Source organism: Carcharodon carcharias, chromosome 18 (assembly GCF_017639515.1).
Source record: "Carcharodon carcharias isolate sCarCar2 chromosome 18, sCarCar2.pri, whole genome shotgun sequence".
Taxonomy (NCBI): domain Eukaryota; kingdom Metazoa; phylum Chordata; class Chondrichthyes; order Lamniformes; family Lamnidae; genus Carcharodon; species Carcharodon carcharias.
This window is the reverse complement of record NC_054484.1, coordinates 24,279,656-24,305,678: the sequence shown is the minus strand read 5'-3', so window position 1 is coordinate 24,305,678 and position 26,023 is coordinate 24,279,656.

The window sequence follows — 26,023 nt, the reverse complement described above, 5'->3', positions numbered from 1 at the left end:
CAATCCAAACTCTGCAGATACTGTACAGTGTGGAACATTCCAAACTCTGCAGGTACTGTACAGTGTGGAGCATTCCAAACTCTGCAGATACTGTACAGTGTGGAGCATTCCAAACTCTGCAGACACTGTACAGTGTGGAGCAATCCAAACTCTGCAGATACTGTACAGTGTGGAGCAATCCAAACTCTGCAGGTACTGTACAGTGTGGAGCATTCCAAACTCTGCAGATACTGTACAGTGTGGAGCATTCCAAACTCTGCAGGTACTGTACAGTGTGGAGCATTCCAAACTCTGCAGGTACTGTACAGTTGGAGCATTCCAAACTCTGCAGGTACTGTACAGTGTGGAGCAATCCAAACTCTTCAGATACTGTACAGTGTGGAGCAATCCAAACTCTGCAGGTACTGTACAGTGTGGAGTAATCCAAACTCTGCAGGTACTGTACAGTGTGCAGCAATCCAAACTCTGCAGATACTGTACAGTGTGGAGCAATCCAAACTCTGCAGATACTGTACAGTGTGGAGCATTCCAAACTCTGCAGATACTGTACAGTGTGGAGCATTCCAAACTCTGCAGATACTGTACAGTGTGGAGCATTCCAAACTCTGCAGGTACTGTACAGTGTGGAGCATTCCAAACTCCGCAGGTACTGTACAGTGTGGAGCAATCCACACTTTGCAGGTACTGTACAGTGTGGAGCAATCCAAACTCTGCAGGTACTGTACAGTGTGGAGCAATCCAAACTCTGCAGATACTGTACAGTGTGGAGCATTCCAAACTCTGCAGATACTGTACAGTGTGGAGCAATCCAAACTCTACAGGTACTGTACAGTGTGGAGCAATCCAAACTCTGCAGGTACTGTACAGTGTGGAGCATTCCAAACTCTGCAGATACTGTACAGTGTGGAGCATTCCAAACTCTGCAGATACTGTACAGTGTGGAGCAATCCACACTCTGCAGATACTGTACAGTGTGGAGCAATCCAAACTCTGCAGTACTGTACAGTGTGGAGCAATCCAAACTCTGCAGGTACTGTACAGTGTGGAGCAATCCAAACTCTGCAGGTACTGTACAGTGTGGAGCATTCCAAACTCTGCAGATACTGTACAGTGTGGAGCATTCCAAACTCTGCAGATACTGTACAGTGTGGAGCATTCCAAACTCTGCAGTTACTGTACAGTGTGGAGCATTCCAAACTCTGCAGGTACTGTACAGTGTGGAGCATTCCAAACTCTGCAGGTACTGTATAGTGTGGAGCATTCCAAACTCTGCAGACACTGTACAGTGTGGAGCAATCCAAACTCTGCAGATACTGTACAGTGTGGAGCAATCCATACTCTGCAGGTACTGTACAGTGTGGAGCAATCCAAACTCTGCAGGTACTGTACAGTGTGGAGCATTCCAAACTCTGCAGATACTGTACAGTGTGGAGCAATCCAAACTCTGCAGATACTGTACAGTGTGGAGCATTCCAAACTCTGCAGATACTGTACAGTGTGGAGCAATCCACACTCTGCAGATACTGTACAGTGTGGAGCAATCCAAACACTGCAGATACTGTACAGTGTGGAGCAATCCAAACTCTGCAGATACTGTACAGTGTGGAGCAATCCAAACTCTGCAGATACTGTACAGTGTGGAGCAATCCAAACTCTGCAGATACTGTACAGTGTGGAGCAATCCAAACTCTGCAGATACTGTACAGTGTGGAGCAATCCAAACTCTGCAGATACTGTACAGTGTGGAGCAATCCAAACTCTGCAGATACTGTACAGTGTGGAGCAATCCAAACTCTGCAGATACTGTACAGTGTGGAGCAATCCAAACTCTGCAGGTACTGTACAGTGTGGAGCAATCCAAACTCTGCAGGTACTGTACAGTGTGGAGCATTCCAAACTCTGCAGATACTGTACAGTGTGGAGCATTCCAAACTCTGCAGGTACTGTACAGTGTGGAGCATTCCAAACTCTGCAGGTACTGTACAGTGTGGAGCAATCCAAACTCTGCAGGTACTGTACAGTGTGGAGCATTCCAAACTCTGCAGGTACTGTACAGTGTGGAGCATTCCAAACTCTGCAGGTACTGTACAGTGTGGAGCATTCCAAACTCTGCAGATACTGTACAGTGTGGAGCAATCCAAACTCTGCAGATACTGTACAGTGTGGAGCAATCCAAACTCTGCAGGTACTGTACAGTGTGGAGCAATCCAAACTCTGCAGGTACTGTACAGTGTGGAGCAATCCAAACTCTGCAGATACTGTACAGTGTGGAGCAATCCAAACTCTGCAGTTACTGTACAGTGTGGAGCATTCCAAACTCTGCAGATACTGTACAGTGTGGAGCAATCCAAACTCTGCAGATACTGTACAGTGTGGAGCATTCCAAACTCTGCAGGTACTGTACAGTGTGGAGCAATCCAAACTCTGCAGATACTGTACAGTGTGGAGCATTCCAAACTCTGCAGATACTGTACAGTGTGGAGCAATCCAAACTCTGCAGGTACTGTACAGTGTGGAGCAATCCAAACTCTGCAGGTACTGTACAGTGTGGAGCAATCCAAACTCTGCAGATACTGTACAGTGTGGAGCAATCCAAACTCTGCAGATACTGTACAGTGTGGAGCAATCCAAACTCTGCAGGTACTGTACAGTGTGGAGAAATCCAAACTCTGCAGGTACTGTACAGTGTGGAGCAATCCGCACTCTGCAGATACTGTACAGTGTGGAGCAATCCAAACTCTGCAGATACTGTACAGTGTGGAGCATTCCAAACTCTGCAGATACTGTACAGTGTGGAGCATTCCAAACTCTGCAGGTACTGTACAGTGTGGAGCATTCCAAACTCTGCAGATACTGTACAGTGTGGAGCATTCCAAACTCTGCAGATACTGTACAGTGTGGAGCATTGCAAACTCTGCAGATACTGTACAGTGTGGAGCATTCCAAACTCTGCAGATACTGTACAGTGTGGAGCATTCCAAACTCTGCAGGTACTGTACAGTGTGGAGCAATCCAAACTCTGCAGATACTGTACAGTGTGGAGCATTCCAAACTCTGCAGATACTGTACAGTGTGGAGCAATCCAAACTCTGCAGATACTGTACAGTGTGGAGCAATCCAAACTCTGCAGATACTGTACAGTGTGGAGTAATCCAAACTCTGCAGATACTGTACAGTGTGGAGCAATCCAAACTCTGCAGACACTGTTCAGTGTGGAGCAATCCAAACTCTGCAGATACTGTACAGTGTGGAGCAATCCAAACTCTGCAGGTACTGTACAGTGTGGAGCAATCCAAACTCTGCAGATACTGTACAGTGTGGAGCATTCCAAACTCTGCAGTACTGTACAGTGTGGAGCATTCCAAACTCTGCAGGTACTGTACAGTGTGGAGCATTCCAAACTCTGCAGGTACTGTACAGTGTGGAGCATTCCAAACTCTGCAGATACTGTACAGTGTGGAGCATTCCAAACTCTGCAGATACTGTACAGTGTGGAGCAATCCAAACTCTGCAGGTACTGTACAGTGTGGAGCAATCCAAACTCTGCAGGTACTGTACAGTGTGGAGCATTCCAAACTCTGCAGATACTGTACAGTGTGGAGCATTCCAAACTCTGCAGATACTGTACAGTGTGGAGCATTCCAAACTCTGCAGATACTGTACAGTGTGGAGCATTCCAAACTCTGCAGGTACTGTACAGTGTGGAGCATTCCAAACTCTGCAGGTACTGTACAGTGTGGAGCATTCCAAACTCTGCAGATACTGTACAGTGTGGAGCAATCCAAACTCTGCAGATACTGTACAGTGTGGAGCAATCCAAACTCTGCAGATACTGTACAGTGTGGAGCATTCCAAACTCTGCAGATACTGTACAGTGTGGAGCAATCCAAACTCTGCAGATACTGTACAGTGTGGAGCAATCCAAACTCTGCAGGTACTGTACAGTGTGGAGCATTCCAAACTCTGCAGGTACTGTACAGTGTGGAGCATTCCAAACTCTGCAGGTACTGTACAGTGTGGAGCATTCCAAACTCTGCAGATACTGTACAGTGTGGAGCATTCCAAACTCTGCAGGTACTGTACAGTGTGGAGCATTCCAAACTCTGCAGATACTGTACAGTGTGGAGCATTCCAAACTCTGCAGATACTGTACAGTGTGGAGCATTCCAAACTCTGCAGGTACTGTACAGTGTGGAGCATTCCAAACTCTGCAGATACTGTACAGTGTGGAGCATTCCAAACTCTGCAGATACTGTACAGTGTGGAGCATTCCAAACTCTGCAGGTACTGTACAGTGTGGAGCAATCCAAACTCTGCAGATACTGTACAGTGTGGAGCATTCCAAACTCTGCAGATACTGTACAGTGTGGAGCAATCCAAACTCTGCAGGTACTGTACAGTGTGGAGCAATCCAAACTCTGCAGGTACTGTACAGTGTGGAGCAATCCAAACTCTGCAGGTACTGTACAGTGTGGAGCAATCCAAACTCTGCAGATACTGTACAGTGTGGAGCAATCCAAACTCTGCAGATACTGTACAGTGTGGAGCAATCATAACTCTACAGGTACTGTACAGTGTGGAGCAATCCAAACTCTGCAGATACTGTACAGTGTGGAGCAATCCAAACTCTGCAGATACTGTACAGTGTGGAGCATTCCAAACTCTGCAGATACTGTACAGTGTGGAGCATTCCAAACTCTGCAGATACTGTACAGTGTGGAGCAATCCAAACTCTGCAGACACTGTACAGTGTGGAGCAATCCAAACTCTGCAGATACTGTACAGTGTGGAGCAATCCGCACTCTGCAGATACTGTACAGTGTGGAGCAATACGCACTCTGCAGATACTGTACAGTGTGGAGCAATCCAAACTCTGCAGATACTGTACAGTGTGGAGCAATCCAAACTCTGCAGATACTGTACAGTGTGGAGCAATCCAAACTCTGCAGATACTGTACAGTGTGGAGCATTCCAAACTCTGCAGGTACTGTACAGTGTGGAGCATTCCAAACTCTGCAGATACTGTACAGTGTGGAGCATTCCAGACTCTGCAGATACTGTACAGTGTGGAGCATTGCAAACTCTGCAGATACTGTACAGTGTGGAGCATTCCAAACTCTGCAGATACTGTACAGTGTGGAGCAATCCAAACTCTGCAGATACTGTACAGTGTGGAGCAATCCAAACTCTGCAGGTACTGTACAGTGTGGAGCAATCCAAACTCTGCAGATACTGTACAGTGTGGAGCATTCCAAACTCTGCAGATACTGTACAGTGTGGAGCATTCCAAACTCTGCAGGTACTGTACAGTGTGGAGCATTCCAAACTCTGCAGGTACTGTACAGTGTGGAGCATTCCAAACTCTGCAGATACTGTACAGTGTGGAGCATTCCAAACTCCGCAGATACTGTACAGTGTGGAGCAATCCAAACTCCGCAGGTACTGTACAGTGTGGAGCATTCCAAACTCTGCAGATACTGTACAGTGTGGAGCAATCCAAACTCTGCAGATACTGTACAGTGTGGAGCATTCCAAACTCCGCAGGTACTGTACAGTGTGGAGCAATCCAAACTCTGCAGGTACTGTACAGTGTGGATCAATCCACACTCTGCAGGAACTATACAGTGTGGAGCAATCCAAACTCTGCAGGTACTGTACAGTGTGGAGTAATCCAAACTCTGCAGATACTGTACAGTGTGGAGCAATCCAAACTCTGCAGATACTGTACAGTGTGGAGCAATCCAAACTCTGCAGATACTGTACAGTGTGGAGTAATCCAAACTCTGCAGATACTGTACAGTGTGGAGCATTCCAAACTCTGCAGATACTGTACAGTGTGGAGCAATCCAAACTCTGCAGATACTGTACAGTGTGGAGCATTCCAAACTCTGCAGATACTGTACAGTGTGGAGCATTCCAAACTCTGCAGGTACTGTACAGTGTGGAGCATTCCAAACTCTGCAGATACTGTACAGTGTGGAGCAATCCAAACTCTGCAGATACTGTACAGTGTGGAGCAATCCAAACTCTGCAGGTACTGTACAGTGTGGAGCATTCCAAACTCTGCAGGTACTGTACAGTGTGGAGCAATCCAAACTCTTCAGATACTGTACAGTGTGGAGCAATCCACACTCTGCAGATACTGTACAGTGTGGAGCAATCCAAACTCTGCAGGTACTGTACAGTGTGGAGCAATCCAAACTCTGCAGGTACTGTACAGTGTGGAGCAATCCAAACTCTGCAGATACTGTACAGTGTGGAGCATTCCAAACTCTGCAGATACTGTACAGTGTGGAGCATTCCAAACTCTGCAGATACTGTACAGTGTGGAGCATTCCAAACTCTGCAGGTACTGTACAGTGTGGAGCATTCCAAACTCCGCAGGTACTGTACAGTGTGGAGCAATCCAAACTCTGCAGGTACTGTACAGTGTGGAGCAATCCAAACTCTGCAGATACTGTACAGTGTGGAGCAATCCAAACTCTGCAGGTACTGTACAGTGTGGAGCAATCCAAACTCTGCAGATACTGTACAGTGTGGAGCAATCCAAACTCTGCAGATACTGTACAGTGTGGAGCAATCCAAACTCTGCAGATACTGTACAGTGTGGAGCAATCCAAACTCTGCAGATACTGTACAGTGTGGAGCAATCCAAACTCTGCAGATACTGTACAGTGTGGAGCAATCCAAACTCTGCAGATACTGTACAGTGTGGAGCATTCCAAACTCTGCAGGTACTGTACAGTGTGGAGCATTCCAAACTCTGCAGATACTGTACAGTGTGGAGCATTCCAAACTCTGCAGATACTGTACAGTGTGGAGCATTCCAAACTCTGCAGGTACTGTACAGTGTGGAGCATTCCAAACTCTGCAGGTACTGTACAGTGTGGAGCATTCCAAACTCTGCAGATACTGTACAGTGTGGAGCATTCCAAACTCTGCAGATACTGTACAGTGTGGAGCAATCCAAACTCTGCAGATACTGTACAGTGTGGAGCAATCCAAACTCTGCAGATACTGTACAGTGTGGAGCAATCCAAACTCTGCAGATACTGTACAGTGTGGAGCAATCCAAACTCTGCAGATACTGTACAGTGTGGAGCAATCCAAACTCTGCAGATACTGTACAGTGTGGAGCAATCCACACTCTGCAGATACTGTACAGTGTGGAGCAATCCAAACTCTGCAGATACTGTACAGTGTGGAGCAATCCAAACTCTGCAGATACTGTACAGTGTGGAGCAATCCAAACTCTGCAGGTACTGTACAGTGTGGAGCAATCCAAACTCTGCAGATACTGTACAGTGTGGAGCAATCCAAACTCTGCAGATACTGTACAGTGTGGAGCAATCCAAACTGCGCAGGTACTGTACAGTGTGGAGCATTCCAAACTCTGCAGATACTGTACAGTGTGGAGCATTCCAAACTCTGCAGGTACTGTACAGTGTGGAGCAATCCAAACTCCGCAGGTACTGTACAGTGTGGAGCATTCCAAACTCTGCAGGTACTGTACAGTGTGGAGCAATCCAAACTCTGCAGATACTGTACAGTGTGGAGCAATCCAAACTCTGCAGATACTGTACAGTGTGGAGCAATCCAAACTCTGCAGGTACTGTACAGTGTGGAGCAATCCAAACTCTGCAGATACTGTACAGTGTGGAGCAATCCAAACTCTGCAGATACTGTACAGTGTGGAGCAATCCAAACTCTGCAGATACTGTACAGTGTGGAGCATTCCAAACTCTGCAGATACTGTACAGTGTGGAGCATTCCAAACTCTGCAGATACTGTACAGTGTGGAGCATTCCAAACTCTGCAGGTACTGTACAGTGTGGAGCAATCCAAACTCTGCAGGTACTGTACAGTGTGGAGCATTCCAAACTCTGCAGATACTGTACAGTGTGGAGCAATCCAAACTCTGCAGATACTGTACAGTGTGGAGCAATCATAACTCTACAGGTACTGTACAGTGTGGAGCATTCCAAACTCTGCAGGTACTGTACAGTTGGAGCATTCCAAACTCTGCAGGTACTGTACAGTGTGGAGCAATCCAAACTCTGCAGATACTGTACAGTGTGGAGCATTCCAAACTCTGCAGATACTGTACAGTGTGGAGCATTCCAAACTCTGCAGATACTGTACAGTGTGGAGCAATCCACACTCTGCAGATACTGTACAGTGTGGAGCAATCCAAACACTGCAGATACTGTACAGTGTGGAGCAATCCAAACTCTGCAGATACTGTACAGTGTGGAGCATTCCAAACTCTGCAGATACTGTACAGTGTGGAGTAATCCAAACTCTGCAGGTACTGTACAGTGTGGAGCAATCCAAACTCTGCAGATACTGTACAGTGTGGAGCAATCCAAACTCTGCAGGTACTGTACAGTGTGGAGCATTCCAAACTCTGCAGATACTGTACAGTGTGGAGCAATCCAAACTCTGCAGATACTGTACAGTGTGGAGCAATCCAAACTCTGCAGATACTGTACAGTGTGGAGCATTCCAAACTCTGCAGGTACTGTACAGTTGGAGCATTCCAAACTCTGCAGGTACTGTACAGTGTGGAGCAATCCAAACTCTTCAGATACTGTACAGTGTGGAGCAATCCAAACTCTGCAGGTACTGTACAGTGTGGAGCAATCCAAACTCTGCAGATACTGTACAGTGTGGAGCAATCCAAACTCTGCAGGTACTGTACAGTGTGGAGCAATACAAACTCTGCAGATACTGTACAGTGTGGAGCATTGCAAACTCTGCAGATACTGTACAGTGTGGAGCAATCCAAACTCTGCAGATACTGTACAGTGTGGAGCATTCCAAACTCTGCAGATACTGTACAGTGTGGAGCAATCCAAACTCTGCAGGTACTGTACAGTGTGGAGCAATCCAAACTCTGCAGATACTGTACAGTGTGGAGCATTCCAAACTCTGCAGATACTGTACAGTGTGGAGCAATCCACACTCTGCAGATACTGTACAGTGTGGAGCAATCCAAACACTGCAGGTACTGTACAGTGTGGAGCAATCCAAACTCTGCAGATACTGTACAGTGTGGAGCAATCCAAACTCTGCAGATACTGTACAGTGTGGAGCAATCATAATTCTACAGGTACTGTACAGTGTGGAGCATTCCAAACTCTGCAGGTACTGTACAGTGTGGAGCAATCCAAACTCTGCAGATACTGTACAGTGTGGAGCAATCCAAACTCTGCAGATACTGTACAGTGTGGAGCAATCCAAACTCTGCAGGTACTGTACAGTGTGGAGCATTCCAAACTCCGCAGGTACTGTACAGTGTGGAGCAATCCAAACTCTGCAGATACTGTACAGTGTGGAGCAATCCAAACTCTGCAGACACTGTACAGTGTGGAGCAATCCAAACTCTGCAGATACTGTACAGTGTGGAGCAATCCAAACTCTGCAGGTACTGTACAGTGTGGAGCAATCCAAACTCTGCAGATACTGTACAGTGTGGAGCAATCCAAACTCTGCAGATACTGTACAGTGTGGAGCAATCCAAACTCTGCAGATACTGTACAGTGTGGAGCAATCCAAACTCTACAGGTACTGTACAGTGTGGAGCATTCCAAACTCTGCAGGTACTGTACAGTGTGGAGCATTCCAAACTCTGCAGGTACTGTACAGTGTGGAGCATTCCAAACTCTGCAGATACTGTACAGTGTGGAGCATTCCAAACTCTGCAGGTACTGTACAGTGTGGAGCAATCCAAACTCTGCAGATACTGTACAGTGTGGAGCATTCCAAACTCTGCAGATACTGTACAGTGTGGAGCAATCCAAACTCTGCAGATACTGTACAGTGTGGAGCATTCCAAACTCTGCAGGTACTGTACAGTGTGGAGCATTCCAAACTCTGCAGGTACTGTACAGTGTGGAGCATTCCAAACTCTGCAGGTACTGTACAGTGTGGAGCATTCCAAACTCTGCAGATACTGTACAGTGTGGAGCATTCCAAACTCTGCAGGTACTGTACAGTGTGGAGCATTCCAAACTCTGCAGGTACTGTACAGTGTGGAGCATTCCAAACTCTGCAGATACTGTACAGTGTGGAGCATTCCAAACTCTGCAGATACTGTACAGTGTGGAGCATTCCAAACTCTGCAGATACTGTACAGTGTGGAGCATTCCAAACTCTGCAGATACTGTACAGTGTGGAGCAATCCAAACTCTGCAGATACTGTACAGTGTGGAGCAATCCAAACTCTGCAGGTACTGTACAGTGTGGAGCATTCCAAACTCTGCAGATACTGTACAGTGTGGAGCAATCCAAACTCTGCAGATACTGTACAGTGTGGAGCAATCCAAACTCTGCAGGTACTGTACAGTGTGGAGTAATCCAAACTCTGCAGATACTGTACAGTGTGGAGCAATCCAAACTCTGCAGATACTGTACAGTGTGGAGCAATCCAAACTCTGCAGGTACTGTACAGTGTGGAGCATTCCAAACTCTGCAGATACTGTACAGTGTGGAGCAATCCACACTCTGCAGATACTGTACAGTGTGGAGCAATCCAAACTCTGCAGGTGCTGCACAGTGTGGAGCAATCCAAACTCTGCAGATACTGTACAGTGTGGGAGTAATCCAAACTCTGCAGATACTGTACAGTGTGGAGCATTCCAAACTCTGCAGGTACTGTACAGTGTGGAGCAATCCAAACTCTGCAGATACTGTACAATGTGGAGCCATCCAAACTCTGCAGATACTGTACAGTGTGGAGCAATCCAAACTCTGCAGATACTGTACAGTGTGGAGCAATCCAAACACTGCAGATACTGTACAGTGTGGAGCAATCCAAACTCTGCAGATACTGTACAGTGTGGAGCATTCCAAACTTTGCAGGTACTGTACAGTGTGGAGCATTCCAAACTCTGCAGATACTGTACAGTGTGGAGCATTCCAAACTCCGCAGATACTGTACAGTGTGGAGCATTCCAAACTCTGCAGATACTGTACAGTGTGGAGCAATCCAAACTCTGCAGATACTGTACAGTGTGGAGCAATCCAAACTCTGCAGATACTGTACAGTGTGGAGCAATCCAAACTCTGCAGATACTGTACAGTGTGGAGCATTCCAAACTCTGCAGATACTGTACAGTGTGGAGCATTCCAAACTCTGCAGATACTGTACAGTGTGGAGCATTCCAAACTCTGCAGATACTGTACAGTGTGGAGCAATCCAAACTCTACAGGTACTGTACAGTGTGGAGCATTCCAAACTCTGCAGGTACTGTACAGTGTGGAGCATTCCAAACTCTGCAGATACTGTACAGTGTGGAGCATTCCAAACTCTGCAGATACTGTACAGTGTGGAGCATTCCAAACTCTGCAGATACTGTACAGTGTGGAGCAATCCAAACTCTGCAGGTACTGTACAGTGTGGAGAAATCCAAACTCTGCAGATACTGTACAGTGTGGAGCATTCCAAACTCTGCAGATACTGTACAGTGTGGAGCAATCCAAACTCTGCAGATACTGTACAGTGTGGAGCAATCCAAACTCTGCAGATACTGTACAGTGTGGAGCAATCCAAACTCTGCAGATACTGTACAGTGTGGAGCAATCCAAACTCTGCAGATACTGTACAGTGTGGAGCAATCCAAACTCTACAGGTACTGTACAGTGTGGAGCATTCCAAACTCTGCAGGTACTGTACAGTGTGGAGCATTCCAAACTCTGCAGATACTGTACAGTGTGGAGCATTCCAAACTCTGCAGGTACTGTACAGTGTGGAGCATTCCAAACTCTGCAGGTACTGTACAGTGTGGAGCATTCCAAACTCTGCAGATACTGTACAGTGTGGAGCATTCCAAACTCTGCAGGTACTGTACAGTGTGGAGCAATCCAAACTCTGCAGATACTGTACAGTGTGGAGCATTCCAAACTCTGCAGATACTGTACAGTGTGGAGCAATCCAAACTCTGCAGGTACTGTACAGTGTGGAGCAATCCAAACTCTGCAGATACTGTACAGTGTGGAGCATTCCAAACTCTGCAGATACTGTACAGTGTGGAGCATTCCAAACTCAGCAGGTACTGTACAGTGTGGAGCAATCCAAACACTGCAGGTACTGTACAGTGTGGAGCAATCCAAACTCTGCAGATACTGTACAGTGTGGAGCAATCCAAACTCTGCAGATACTGTACAGTGTGGAGCAATCCAAACTCTGCAGATACTGTACAGTGTGGAGCAATCCAAACTCTGCAGATACTGTACAGTGTGGAGCAATCCAAACTCTGCAGATACTGTACAGTGTGGAGCAATCCAAACTCTGCAGGTACTGTACAGTGTGGAGTAATCCAAACTCTGCAGATACTGTACAGTGTGGAGCATTCCAAACTCTGCAGATACTGTACAGTGTGGAGCATTCCAAACTCTGCAGATACTGTACAGTGTGGAGCAATCCAAACTCTGCAGGTACTGTACAGTGTGGAGCATTCCAAACTCTGCAGATACTGTACAGTGTGGAGCATTCCAAACTCTGCAGATACTGTACAGTGTGGAGCAATCCAAACTCTACAGGTACTGTACAGTGTGGAGCATTCCAAACTCTGCAGATACTGTACAGTGTGGAGCAATCCAAACTCTGCAGATACTGTACAGTGTGGAGCAATCCAAACTCTGCAGATACTGTACAGTGTGGAGCAATCCAAACTCTGCAGATACTGTACAGTGTGGAGCATTCCAAACTCTGCAGATACTGTACAGTGTGGAGCATTCCAAACTCTGCAGGTACTGTACAGTGTGGAGCATTCCAAACTCTGCAGATACTGTACAGTGTGGAGCATTCCAAACTCTGCAGATACTGTACAGTGTGGAGCATTCCAAACTCTGCAGATACTGTACAGTGTGGAGCATTCCAAACTCTGCAGGTACTGTACAGTGTGGAGCAATCCAAACTCCGCAGGTACTGTACAGTGTGGAGCAATCCAAACTCTGCAGGTACTGTACAGTGTGGAGCAATCCAAACTCTGCAGGTACTGTACAGTGTGGAGCAATCCAAACTCTGCAGATACTGTACAGTGTGGAGCAATCCAAACTCTGCAGGTACTGTACAGTGTGGAGCAATCCAAACTCTGCAGATACTGTACAGTGTGGAGCAATCCAAACTCTGCAGATACTGTACAGTGTGGAGCATTCCAAACTCTGCAGATACTGTACAGTGTGGAGCAATCCAAACTCTGCAGATACTGTACAGTGTGGAGCATTCCAAACTCTGCAGGTACTGTACAGTGTGGAGCATTCCAAACTCTGCAGATACTGTACAGTGTGGAGCATTCCAAACTCTGCAGATACTGTACAGTGTGGAGCATTCCAAACTCTGCAGGTACTGTACAGTGTGGAGCAATCCAAACTCCGCAGGTACTGTACAGTGTGGAGCATTCCAAACTCTGCAGGTACTGTACAGTGTGGAGCAATCCAAACTCTGCAGATACTGTACAGTGTGGAGCAATCCAAACTCTGCAGATACTGTACAGTGTGGAGCAATCCAAACTCTGCAGGTACTGTACAGTGTGGAGCAATCCAAACTCTGCAGATACTGTACAGTGTGGAGCATTCCAAACTCTGCAGATACTGTACAGTGTGGAGCAATCCAAACTCTGCAGATACTGTACAGTGTGGAGCATTCCAAACTCTGCAGATACTGTACAGTGTGGAGCATTCCAAACTCTGCAGGTACTGTACAGTGTGGAGCAATCCAAACTCTGCAGGTACTGTACAGTGTGGAGCATTCCAAACTCTGCAGATACTGTACAGTGTGGAGCATTCCAAACTCCGCAGATACTGTACAGTGTGGAGCATTCCAAACTCTGCAGGTACTGTACAGTGTGGAGCATTCCAAACTCTGCAGGTACTGTACAGTGTGGAGCATTCCAAACTCTGCAGATACTGTACAGTGTGGAGCATTCCAAACTCTGCAGATACTGTACAGTGTGGAGCATTCCAAACTCTGCAGGTACTGTACAGTGTGGAGCATTCCAAACTCTGCAGGTACTGTACAGTGTGGAGCATTCCAAACTCTGCAGATACTGTACAGTGTGGAGCATTCCAAACTCTGCAGATACTGTACAGTGTGGAGCAATCCAAACTCTGCAGGTACTGTACAGTGTGGAGCAATCCAAACTCTGCAGGTACTGTACAGTGTGGAGCAATCCAAACTCTGCAGGTACTGTACAGTGTGGAGCAATCCAAACTCTGCAGATACTGTACAGTGTGGAGCAATCCAAACTCTGCAGATACTGTACAGTGTGGAGCATTCCAAACTCTGCAGATACTGTACAGTGTGGAGCATTCCAAACTCTGCAGGTACTGTACAGTGTGGAGCAATCCAAACTCCGCAGGTACTGTACAGTGTGGAGCATTCCAAACTCTGCAGATACTGTACAGTGTGGAGCAATCCAAACTCTGCAGGTACTGTACAGTGTGGAGCAATCCAAACTCTGCAGATACTGTACAGTGTGGAGCATTCCAAACTCTGCAGATACTGTACAGTGTGGAGCATTCCAAACTCTGCAGTACTGTACAGTGTGGAGCATTCCAAACTCTGCAGGTACTGTACAGTGTGGAGCATTCCAAACTCTGCAGGTACTGTACAGTGTGGAGCATTCCAAACTCTGCAGGTACTGTACAGTGTGGAGCAATCCAAACTCTGCAGGTACTGTACAGTGTGGAGCAATCCAAACTCTGCAGATACTGTACAGTGTGGAGCATTCCAAACTCTGCAGGTACTGTACAGTGTGGAGCATTCCAAACTCTGCAGATACTGTACAGTGTGGAGCATTCCAAACTCTGCAGATACTGTACAGTGTGGAGCAATCCAAACTCTGCAGATACTGTACAGTGTGGAGCATTCCAAACTCTGCAGATACTGTACAGTGTGGAGCATTCCAAACTCTGCAGGTACTGTACAGTGTGGAGCAATCCAAACTCTGCAGATACTGTACAGTGTGGAGCAATCCAAACTCTGCAGATACTGTACAGTGTGGAGCATTCCAAACTCTGCAGATACTGTACAGTGTGGAGCAATCCAAACTCTACAGGTACTGTACAGTGTGGAGCATTCCAAACTCTGCAGATACTGTACAGTGTGGAGCAATCCAAACTCTGCAGATACTGTACAGTGTGGAGCATTCCAAACTCTGCAGATACTGTACAGTGTGGAGCATTCCAAACTCTGCAGGTACTGTACAGTGTGGAGCATTCCAAACTCTGCAGGTACTGTACAGTGTGGAGCATTCCAAACTCTGCAGATACTGTACAGTGTGGAGCAATCCAAACTCTGCAGATACTGTACAGTGTGGAGCAATCCAAACTCTGCAGATACTGTACAGTGTGGAGCATTCCAAACTCTGCAGATACTGTACAGTGTGGAGCATTCCAAACTCTGCAGGTACTGTACAGTGTGGAGCATTCCAAACTCTGCAGATACTGTACAGTGTGGAGCAATCCAAACTCTGCAGATACTGTACAGTGTGGAGCAATCCAAACTCTGCAGATACTGTACAGTGTGGAGCAATCCAAACTCTGCAGATACTGTACAGTGTGGAGCAATCCAAACTCTGCAGATACTGTACAGTGTGGAGCAATCCAAACTCTGCAGATACTGTACAGTGTGGAGCATTCCAAACTCTGCAGGTACTGTACAGTGTGGAGCAATCCAAACTCTGCAGATACTGTACAGTGTGGAGCAATCCAAACTCTGCAGATACTGTACAGTGTGGAGCAATCCAAACTCTGCAGATACTGTACAGTGTGGAGCAATCCAAACTCTGCAGGTACTGTACAGTGTGGAGCATTCCAAACTCTGCAGATACTGTACAGTGTGGAGCATTCCAAACTCTGCAGGTACTGTACAGTGTGGAGCATTCCAAACTCTGCAGGTACTGTACAGTGTGGAGCATTCCAAACTCCGCAGGTACTGTACAGTGTGGAGCAATCCAAACTCTGCAGGTACTGTACAGTGTGGAGCAATCCAAACTCTGCAGATACTGTACAGTGTGGAGCAATCCAAACTCTGCAGATACTGTACAGTGTGGAGCAATCCAAACTCTGCAGATACTGTACAGTGTGGAGCATTCCAAACTCTGCAGGTACTGTACAGTGTGGAGCAATCCAAACTCTGCAGGTACTGTACAGTGTGGAGCAATCCAAACTCTGCAGGTACTGTACAGTGTGGAGCAATCCAAACTCTGCAGATACTGTACAGTGTGGAGCAATCCAAACTCTGCAGGTACTGTACAGTGTGGAGTAATCCAAACTCTGCAGGTACTGTACAGTGTGGAGCAATCCAAACTCTGCAGATACTGTACAGTGTGGAGCAATCCAAACTCTGCAGATACTGTACAGTGTGGAGCAATCCAAACTCTGCAGATACTGTACAGTGTGGAGCAATCCAAACTCTGCAGATACTGTACAGTGTGGAGCATTCCAAACTCTGCAGGTACTGTACAGTGTGGAGCATTCCAAACTCTGCAGGTACTGTACAGTGTGGAGCATTCCAAACTCTGCAGATACTGTACAGTGTGGAGCAATCCAAACTCTGCAGATACTGTACAGTGTGGAGCATTCCAAACTCTGCAGATACTGTACAGTGTGGAGCATTCCAAACTCTGCAGATACTGTACAGTGTGGAGCATTCCAAACTCTGCAGGTACTGTACAGTGTGGAGCAATCCAAACTCTGCAGATACTGTACAGTGTGGAGCATTCCAAACTCCGCAGATACTGTACAGTGTGGAGCATTCCAAACTCAGCAGGTACTGTACAGTGTGGAGCAATCCAAACACTGCAGGTACTGTACAGTGTGGAGCAATCCAAACTCTGCAGATACTGTACAGTGTGGAGCAATCCAAACTCTGCAGATACTGTACAGTGTGGAGCAATCCAAACTCTGCAGGTACTGTACAGTGTGGAGCAATCCAAACTCTGCAGGTACTGTACAGTGTGGAGCATTCCAAACTCTGCAGGTACTGTACAGTGTGGAGCATTCCAAACTCTGCAGATACTGTACAGTGTGGAGCAATCCAAACTCTGCAGATACTGTACAGTGTGGAGCAATCCAAACTCTGCAGATACTGTACAGTGTGGAGCAATCCAAACTCTGCAGATACTGTACAGTGTGGAGCAATCCAAACTCTGCAGATACTGTACAGTGTGGAGCAATCCAAACTCTGCAGGTACTGTACAGTGTGGAGCAATCCAAACTCTGCAGGTACTGTACAGTGTGGAGCAATCCAAACTCTGCAGATACTGTACAGTGTGGAGCAATCCAAACTCTGCAGATACTGTACAGTGTGGAGCATTCCAAACTCTGCAGATACTGTACAGTGTGGAGCAATCCAAACTCTGCAGATACTGTACAGTGTGGAGCATTCCAAACTCTGCAGGTACTGTACAGTGTGGAGCATTCCAAACTCTGCAGATACTGTACAGTGTGGAGCAATCCAAACTCTGCAGATACTGTACAGTGTGGAGCAATCCAAACTCTGCAGATACTGTACAGTGTGGAGCATTCCAAACTCTGCAGGTACTGTACAGTGTGGAGCATTCCAAACTCTGCAGGTACTGTACAGTGTGGAGCATTCCAAACTCTGCAGATACTGTACAGTGTGGAGCAATCCAAACTCTGCAGATACTGTACAGTGTGGAGCATTCCAAACTCTGCAGGTACTGTACAGTGTGGAGCAATCCAAACTCTGCAGGTACTGTACAGTGTGGAGCATTCCAAACTCTGCAGGTACTGTACAGTGTGGAGCATTCCAAACTCTGCAGATACTGTACAGTGTGGAGCATTCCAAACTCTGCAGGTACTGTACAGTGTGGAGCATTCCAAACTCTGCAGATACTGTACAGTGTGGAGCAATCCAAACTCTGCAGGTACTGTACAGTGTGGAGCAATCCAAACTCTGCAGGTACTGTACAGTGTGGAGCAATCCAAACTCTGCAGATACTGTACAGTGTGGAGCATTCCAAACTCTGCAGGTACTGTACAGTGTGGAGCAATCCAAACACTGCAGGTACTGTACAGTGTGGAGCAATCCAAACTCTGCAGATACTGTACAGTGTGGAGCAATCCAAACTCTGCAGATACTGTACAGTGTGGAGCAATCATAACTCTACAGGTACTGTACAGTGTGGAGCATTCCAAACTCTGCAGGTACTGTACAGTGTGGAGCATTCCAAACTCTGCAGATACTGTACAGTGTGGAGCATTCCAAACTCTGCAGGTACTGTACAGTGTGGAGCATTCCAAACTCTGCAGGTACTGTACAGTGTGGAGCATTCCAAACTCTGCAGGTACTGTACAGTGTGGAGCATTCCAAACTCTGCAGGTACTGTACAGTGTGGAGCATTCCAAACTCTGCAGATACTGTACAGTGTGGAGCATTCCAAACTCCGCAGGTACTGTACAGTGTGGAGCAATCCAAACACAGCAGGTACTGTACAGTGTGGAGCAATCCAAACTCTGCAGATACTGTACAGTGTGGAGCAATCCAAACTCTGCAGATACTGTACAGTGTGGAGCAATCCAAACTCTGCAGATACTGTACAGTGTGGAGCAATCCAAACTCTGCAGGTACTGTACAGTGTGGAGCAATCCAAACTCTGCAGATACTGTACAGTGTGGAGCAATCCAAACTCTGCAGATACTGTACAGTGTGGAGCAATCCAAACTCTGCAGATACTGTACAGTGTGGAGCAATCCAAACTCTGCAGATACTGTACAGTGTGGAGCAATCCAAACTCTGCAGATACTGTACAGTGTGGAGCAATCCAAACTCTGCAGATACTGTACAGTGTGGAGCAATCCAAACTCTGCAGATACTGTACAGTGTGGAGCATTCCAAACTCTGCAGATACTGTACAGTGTGGAGCATTCCAAACTCTGCAGGTACTGTACAGTGTGGAGCATTCCAAACTCTGCAGGTACTGTACAGTGTGGAGCATTCCAAACTCTGCAGGTACTGTACAGTGTGGAGCAATCCAAACTCTGCAGATACTGTACAGTGTGGAGCATTCCAAACTCTGCAGGTACTGTACAGTGTGGAGCAATCCAAACTCTGCAGGTACTGTACAGTGTGGAGCAATCCAAACTCTGCAGGTACTGTACAGTGTGGAGCATTCCAAACTCTGCAGGTACTGTACAGTGTGGAGCAATCCAAACTCTGCAGGTACTGTACAGTGTGGAGCATTCCAAACTCTGCAGGTACTGTACAGTGTGGAGCAATCCAAACTCTGCAGATACTGTACAGTGTGGAGCAATCCAAACTCTGCAGGTACTGTACAGTGTGGAGCAATCCAAACTCTGCAGATACTGTACAGTGTGGAGCAATCCAAACTCTGCAGATACTGTACAGTGTGGAGCAATCCAAACTCTGCACAAACTGTACAGTGTGGAGCATTCCAAAATCTGCAGGTACTGTACAGTGTGGAGCATTCCAAACTCCGCAGATACTGTACACTGTGGAGCATTCCAAACTCAGCAGGTACTGTACAGTGTGGAGCAATCCAAACTCTGCAGGTACTGTACAGTGTGGAGCAATCCAAACTCTGCAGGTACTGTACAGTGTGGAGTATTCCAAACTCTGCAGATACTGTACAGTGTGGAGCATTCCAAACTCTGCAGATACTGTACAGTGTGGAGCATTCCAAACTCTGCAGGTACTGTACAGTGTGGAGCATTCCAAACTCTGCAGATACTGTACAGTGTGGAGCAATCCAAACTCTGCAGATACTGTACAGTGTGGAGCATTCCAAACTCTGCAGATACTGTACAGTGTGGAGCATTCCAAACTCTGCAGATACTGTACAGTGTGGAGCATTCCAAACTCTGCAGGTACTGTACAGTGTGGAGCAATCCAAACTCTGCAGGTACTGTACAGTGTGGAGCATTCCAAACTCTGCAGATACTGTACAGTGTGGAGCAATCCAAACTCTGCAGATACTGTACAGTGTGGAGCAATCCAAACTCTGCAGATACTGTACAGTGTGGAGCATTCCAAACTCTGCAGATACTGTACAGTGTGGAGCAATCCAAACTCTGCAGGTACTGTACAGTGTGGAGCAATCCAAACTCTGCAGATACTGTACAGTGTGGAGCATTCCAAACTCTGCAGATACTGTACAGTGTGGAGCATTCCAAACTCTGCAGGTACTGTACAGTGTGGAGCAATCCAAACTCTGCAGGTACTGTACAGTGTGGAGCATTCCAAACTCTGCAGGTACTGTACAGTGTGGAGCATTCCAAACTCTGCAGATACTGTACAGTGTGGAGCATTCCAAACTCTGCAGATACTGTACAGTGTGGAGCAATCCAAACTCTGCAGATACTGTACAGTGTGGAGCATTCCAAACTCCGCAGGTACTGTACAGTGTGGAGCAATCCAAACTCCGCAGGTACTGTACAGTGTGGAGCAATCCACACTCTGCAGATACTGTACAGTGTGGAGCAATCCAAACTCTGCAGATACTGTACAGTGTGGAGCAATCCAAACTCTGCAGGTACTGTACAGTGTGGAGCAATCCAAACTCTGCAGATACTGTACAGTGTGGAGCAATCCAAACTCTGCAGATACTGTACAGTGTGGAGCATTCCAAACTCTGCAGATACTGTACAGTGTGGAGCAATCCAAACTCTGCAGGTACTGTACAGTGTGGAGCAATCCGCACTCTGCAGATACTGTACAGTGTGGAGCAATCCAAACTCTGCAGATACTGTACAGTGTGGAGCAATCCAAACTCTGCAGATACTGTACAGTGTGGAGCAATCCAAACTCTACAGGTACTGTACAGTGTGGAGCATTCCAAACTCTGCAGATACTGTACAGTGTGGAGCATTCCAAACTCTGCAGATACTGTACAGTGTGGAGCATTCCAAACTCTGCAGGTACTGTACAGTGTGGAGCATTCCAAACTCTGCAGATACTGTACAGTGTGGAGCATTCCAAACTCTGCAGATACTGTACAGTGTGGAGCATTCCAAACTCTGCAGGTACTGTACAGTGTGGAGCAATCCAAACTGCGCAGGTACTGTACAGTGTGGAGCATTCCAAACTCTGCAGATACTGTACAGTGTGGAGCATTCCAAACTCTGCAGATACTGTACAGTGTGGAGCAATCCAAACTCTGCAGGTACTGTACAGTGTGGAGCATTCCAAACTCTGCAGATACTGTACAGTGTGGAGCAATCCAAACTCTGCAGGTACTGTACAGTGTGGAGCAATCCAAACTCTGCAGGTACTGTACAGTGTGGAGCAATCCAAACTCTGCAGATACTGTACAGTGTGGAGCAATCCAAACTCTGCAGATACTGTACAGTGTGGAGCAATCCAAACTCTGCAGATACTGTACAGTGTGGAGCATTCCAAACTCTGCAGATACTGTACAGTGTGGAGCATTCCAAACTCTGCAGATACTGTACAGTGTGGAGCATTCCAAACTCTGCAGATACTGTACAGTGTGGAGCAATCCACACTCTGCAGATACTGTACAGTGTGGAGCAATCCAAACACTGCAGATACTGTACAGTGTGGAGCAATCCAAACTCTGCAGATACTGTACAGTGTGGAGCATTCCAAACTCTGCAGATACTGTACAGTGTGGAGCATTCCAAACTCTGCAGGTACTGTACAGTGTGGAGCATTCCAAACTCTGCAGGTACTGTACAGTGTGGAGCATTCCAAACTCTGCAGATACTGTACAGTGTGGAGCATTCCAAACTCTGCAGATACTGTACAGTGTGGAGCAATCCAAACTCTGCAGATACTGTACAGTGTGGAGCATTCCAAACTCTGCAGGTACTGTACAGTGTGGAGCATTCCAAACTCTGCAGATACTGTACAGTGTGGAGCATTCCAAACTCTGCAGATACTGTACAGTGTGGAGCATTCCAAACTCTGCAGGTACTGTACAGTGTGGAGCAATCCAAACTCTGCAGATACTGTACAGTGTGGAGCATTCCAAACTCTGCAGATACTGTACAGTGTGGAGCATTCCAAACTCTGCAGGTACTGTACAGTGTGGAGCATTCCAAACTCTGCAGGTACTGTACAGTGTGGAGCATTCCAAACTCTGCAGGTACTGTACAGTGTGGAGCAATCCAAACTCTGCAGATACTGTACAGTGTGGAGCAATCCAAACTCTGCAGGTACTGTACAGTGTGGAGCATTCCAAACTCTGCAGGTACTGTACAGTGTGGAGCAATCCAAACTCTGCAGATACTGTACAGTGTGGAGCAATCCAAACTCTGCAGACACTGTACAGTGTGGAGCAATCCAAACTCTGCAGATACTGTACAGTGTGGAGCAATCCAAACTCTGCAGGTACTGTACAGTGTGGAGTAATCCAAACTCTGCAGATACTGTACAGTGTGGAGCAATCCGCACTCTGCAGATACTGTACAGTGTGGAGCATTCCAAACTCTGCAGATACTGTACAGTGTGGAGCATTCCAAACTCTGCAGATACTGTACAGTGTGGAGCAATCCAAACTCTGCAGGTACTGTACAGTGTGGAGCAATCCAAACTCTGCAGATACTGTACAGTGTGGAGCAATCCAAACTCTGCAGATACTGTACAGTGTGGAGCATTCCAAACTCTGCAGGTACTGTACAGTGTGGAGCATTCCAAACTCTGCAGGTACTGTACAGTGTGGAGCATTCCAAACTCTGCAGGTACTGTACAGTGTGGAGCATTCCAAACTCTGCAGATACTGTACAGTGTGGAGCATTCCAAACTCTGCAGATACTGTACAGTGTGGAGCAATCCAAACTCTGCAGATACTGTACAGTGTGGAGCATTCCAAACTCTGCAGGTACTGTACAGTGTGGAGCATTCCAAACTCTGCAGATACTGTACAGTGTGGAGCAATCCAAACTCTGCAGATACTGTACAGTGTGGAGCATTCCAAACTCTGCAGATACTGTACAGTGTGGAGCAATCCAAACTCTGCAGATACTGTACAGTGTGGAGCATTCCAAACTCTGCAGATACTGTACAGTGTGGAGCAATCCAAACTCTGCAGGTACTGTACAGTGTGGAGCAATCCAAACTCCGCAGGTACTGTACAGTGTGGAGCATTCCAAACTCCGCAGGTACTGTACAGTGTGGAGCAATCCACACTCTGCAGATACTGTACAGTGTGGAGCAATCCAAACTCTGCAGACACTGTACAGTGTGGAGCAATCCAAACTCTGCAGATACTGTACAGTGTGGAGCAATCCAAACTCTGCAGGTACTGTACAGTGTGGAGTAATCCAAACTCTGCAGATACTGTACAGTGTGGAGCAATCCGCACTCTGCAGATACTGTACAGTGTGGAGCATTCCAAACTCTGCAGATACTGTACAGTGTGGAGCATTCCAAACTCTGCAGATACTGTACAGTGTGGAGCAATCCAAACTCTGCAGATACTGTACAGTGTGGAGCAATCCAAACTCTGCAGATACTGTACAGTGTGGAGCAATCCAAACTCTGCAGGTACTGTACAGTGTGGAGCAATCCAAACTCTGCAGATACTGTACAGTGTGGAGCAATCCGCACTCTGCAGATACTGTACAGTGTGGAGCAATCCAAACTCTGCAGATACTGTACAGTGTGGAGCATTCCAAACTCCGCAGATACTGTACAGTGTGGAGCATTCCAAACTCAGCAGGTACTGTACAGTGTGGAGCAATCCAAACACTGCAGGTACTGTACAGTGTGGAGCAATCCAAACTCTGCAGATACTGTACAGTGTGGAGCAATCCAAACTCTGCAGATACTGTACAGTGTGGAGCAATCCAAACTCTGCAGATACTGTACAGTGTGGAGCAATCCAAACTCTACAGGTACTGTACAGTGTGGAGCATTCCAAACTCTGCAGGTACTGTACAGTGTGGAGCAATCCAAACTCTGCAGATACTGTACAGTGTGGAGCAATCCAAACTCTGCAGATACTGTACAGTGTGGAGCAATCCAAACTCTGCAGATACTGTACAGTGTGGAGCAATCCAAACTCTGCAGATACTGTACAGTGTGGAGCAATCCAAACTCTGCAGATACTGTACAGTGTGGAGCAATCCAAACTCTGCAGGTACTGTACAGTGTGGAGCAATCCAAACTCTGCAGGTACTGTACAGTGTGGAGCATTCCAAACTCTGCAGGTACTGTACAGTGTGGAGCAATCCAAACTCTGCAGGTACTGTACAGTGTGGAGCAATCCAAACTCTGCAGGTACTGTACAGTGTGGAGCATTCCAAACTCTGCAGGTACTGTACAGTGTGGAGCAATCCAAACTCTGCAGATACTGTACAGTGTGGAGCAATCCAAACTCTGCAGATACTGTACAGTGTGGAGCAATCCAAACTCTGCAGATACTGTACAGTGTGGAGCAATCCAAACTCTGCAGGTACTGTACAGTGTGGAGCAATCCGCACTCTGCAGATACTGTACAGTGTGGAGCAATCCAAACTCTTCAGATACTGTACAGTGTGGAGCATTCCAAACTCCGCAGATACTGTACAGTGTGGAGCATTCCAAACTCTGCAGGTACTGTACAGTGTGGAGCAATCCAAACTCTGCAGATACTGTACAGTGTGGAGCATTCCAAACTCTGCAGATACTGTACAGTGTGGAGCATTCCAAACTCAGCAGGTACTGTACAGTGTGGAGCATTCCAAACTCTGCAGGTACTGTACAGTGTGGAGCATTCCAAACTCTGCAGGTACTGTACAGTGTGGAGCATTCCAAACTCTGCAGATACTGTACAGTGTGGAGCATTCCAAACTCTGCAGATACTGTACAGTGTGGAGCAATCCAAACTCTGCAGGTACTGTACAGTGTGGAGCAATCCAAACTCTGCAGATACTGTACAGTGTGGAGTAATCCAAACTCTGCAGGTACTGTGCAGTGTGGAGTAATCCAAACTCTGCAGATACTGTACAGTGTGGAGAAATCCACACTCTGCAGATACTGTACAGTGTGGAGCAATCAAAACTCTGCAGGTACTGTACAGTGTGGAGCAATCCAAACTCTGCAGATACCGTACAGTGTGGAGCATTCCAAACTCTGCTGATACTGTACACTGTGGAGCATTCCAAACTCTGCAGATACTGTACAGTGTGGAGCATTCCAAACTCTGCAGGTACTGTATAGTGTGGAGCATTCCAAACTCTGCAGATACTGTACAGTGTGGAGCATTCCAAACTCTGCAGATACTGTACAGTGTGGAGCATTCCAAACTCTGCAGATACTGTACAGTGTGGAGCAATCCAAACTCCGCAGGTACTGTACAGTGTGGAGCATTCCAAACTCTGCAGGTACTGTACAGTGTGGAGCAATCCAAACTCTTCAGATACTGTACAGTGTGGAGCAATCCACACTCTGCAGATACTGTACAGTGTGGAGCAATCCAAACTCTGCAGGTACTGTACAGTGTGGAGTAATCCAAACTCTGCAGGTACTGTACAGTGTGGAGCAATCCCCACTCTGCAGATACTGTACAGTGTGGAGCATTCCAAACTCTGCAGATACTGTACAGTGTGGAGCAATCCAAACTCTGCAGATACTGTACAGTGTGGAGCATTCCAAACTCTGCAGATACTGTACAGTGTGGAGCAATCCAAACTCTGCAGATACTGTACAGTGTGGAGCAATCCAAACTCTGCAGATACTGTACAGTGTGGAGCATTCCAAACTCTGCAGATACTGTACAGTGTGGAGCAATCCAAACTCTGCAGATACTGTACAGTGTGGAGCAATCCAAACTCTGCAGATACTGTACAGTGTGGAGCAATCCAAACTCTGCAGATACTGTACAGTGTGGAGCAATCCAAACTCTGCAGATACTGTACAGTGTGGAGCAATCCAAACTCTGCAGGTACTGTACAGTGTGGAGTAATCCAAACTCTGCAGATACTGTACAGTGTGGAGCAATCCAAACTCTGCAGATACTGTACAGTGTGGAGCAATCCAAACTCTGCAGATACTGTACAGTGTGGAGCAATCCAAACTCTGCAGATACTG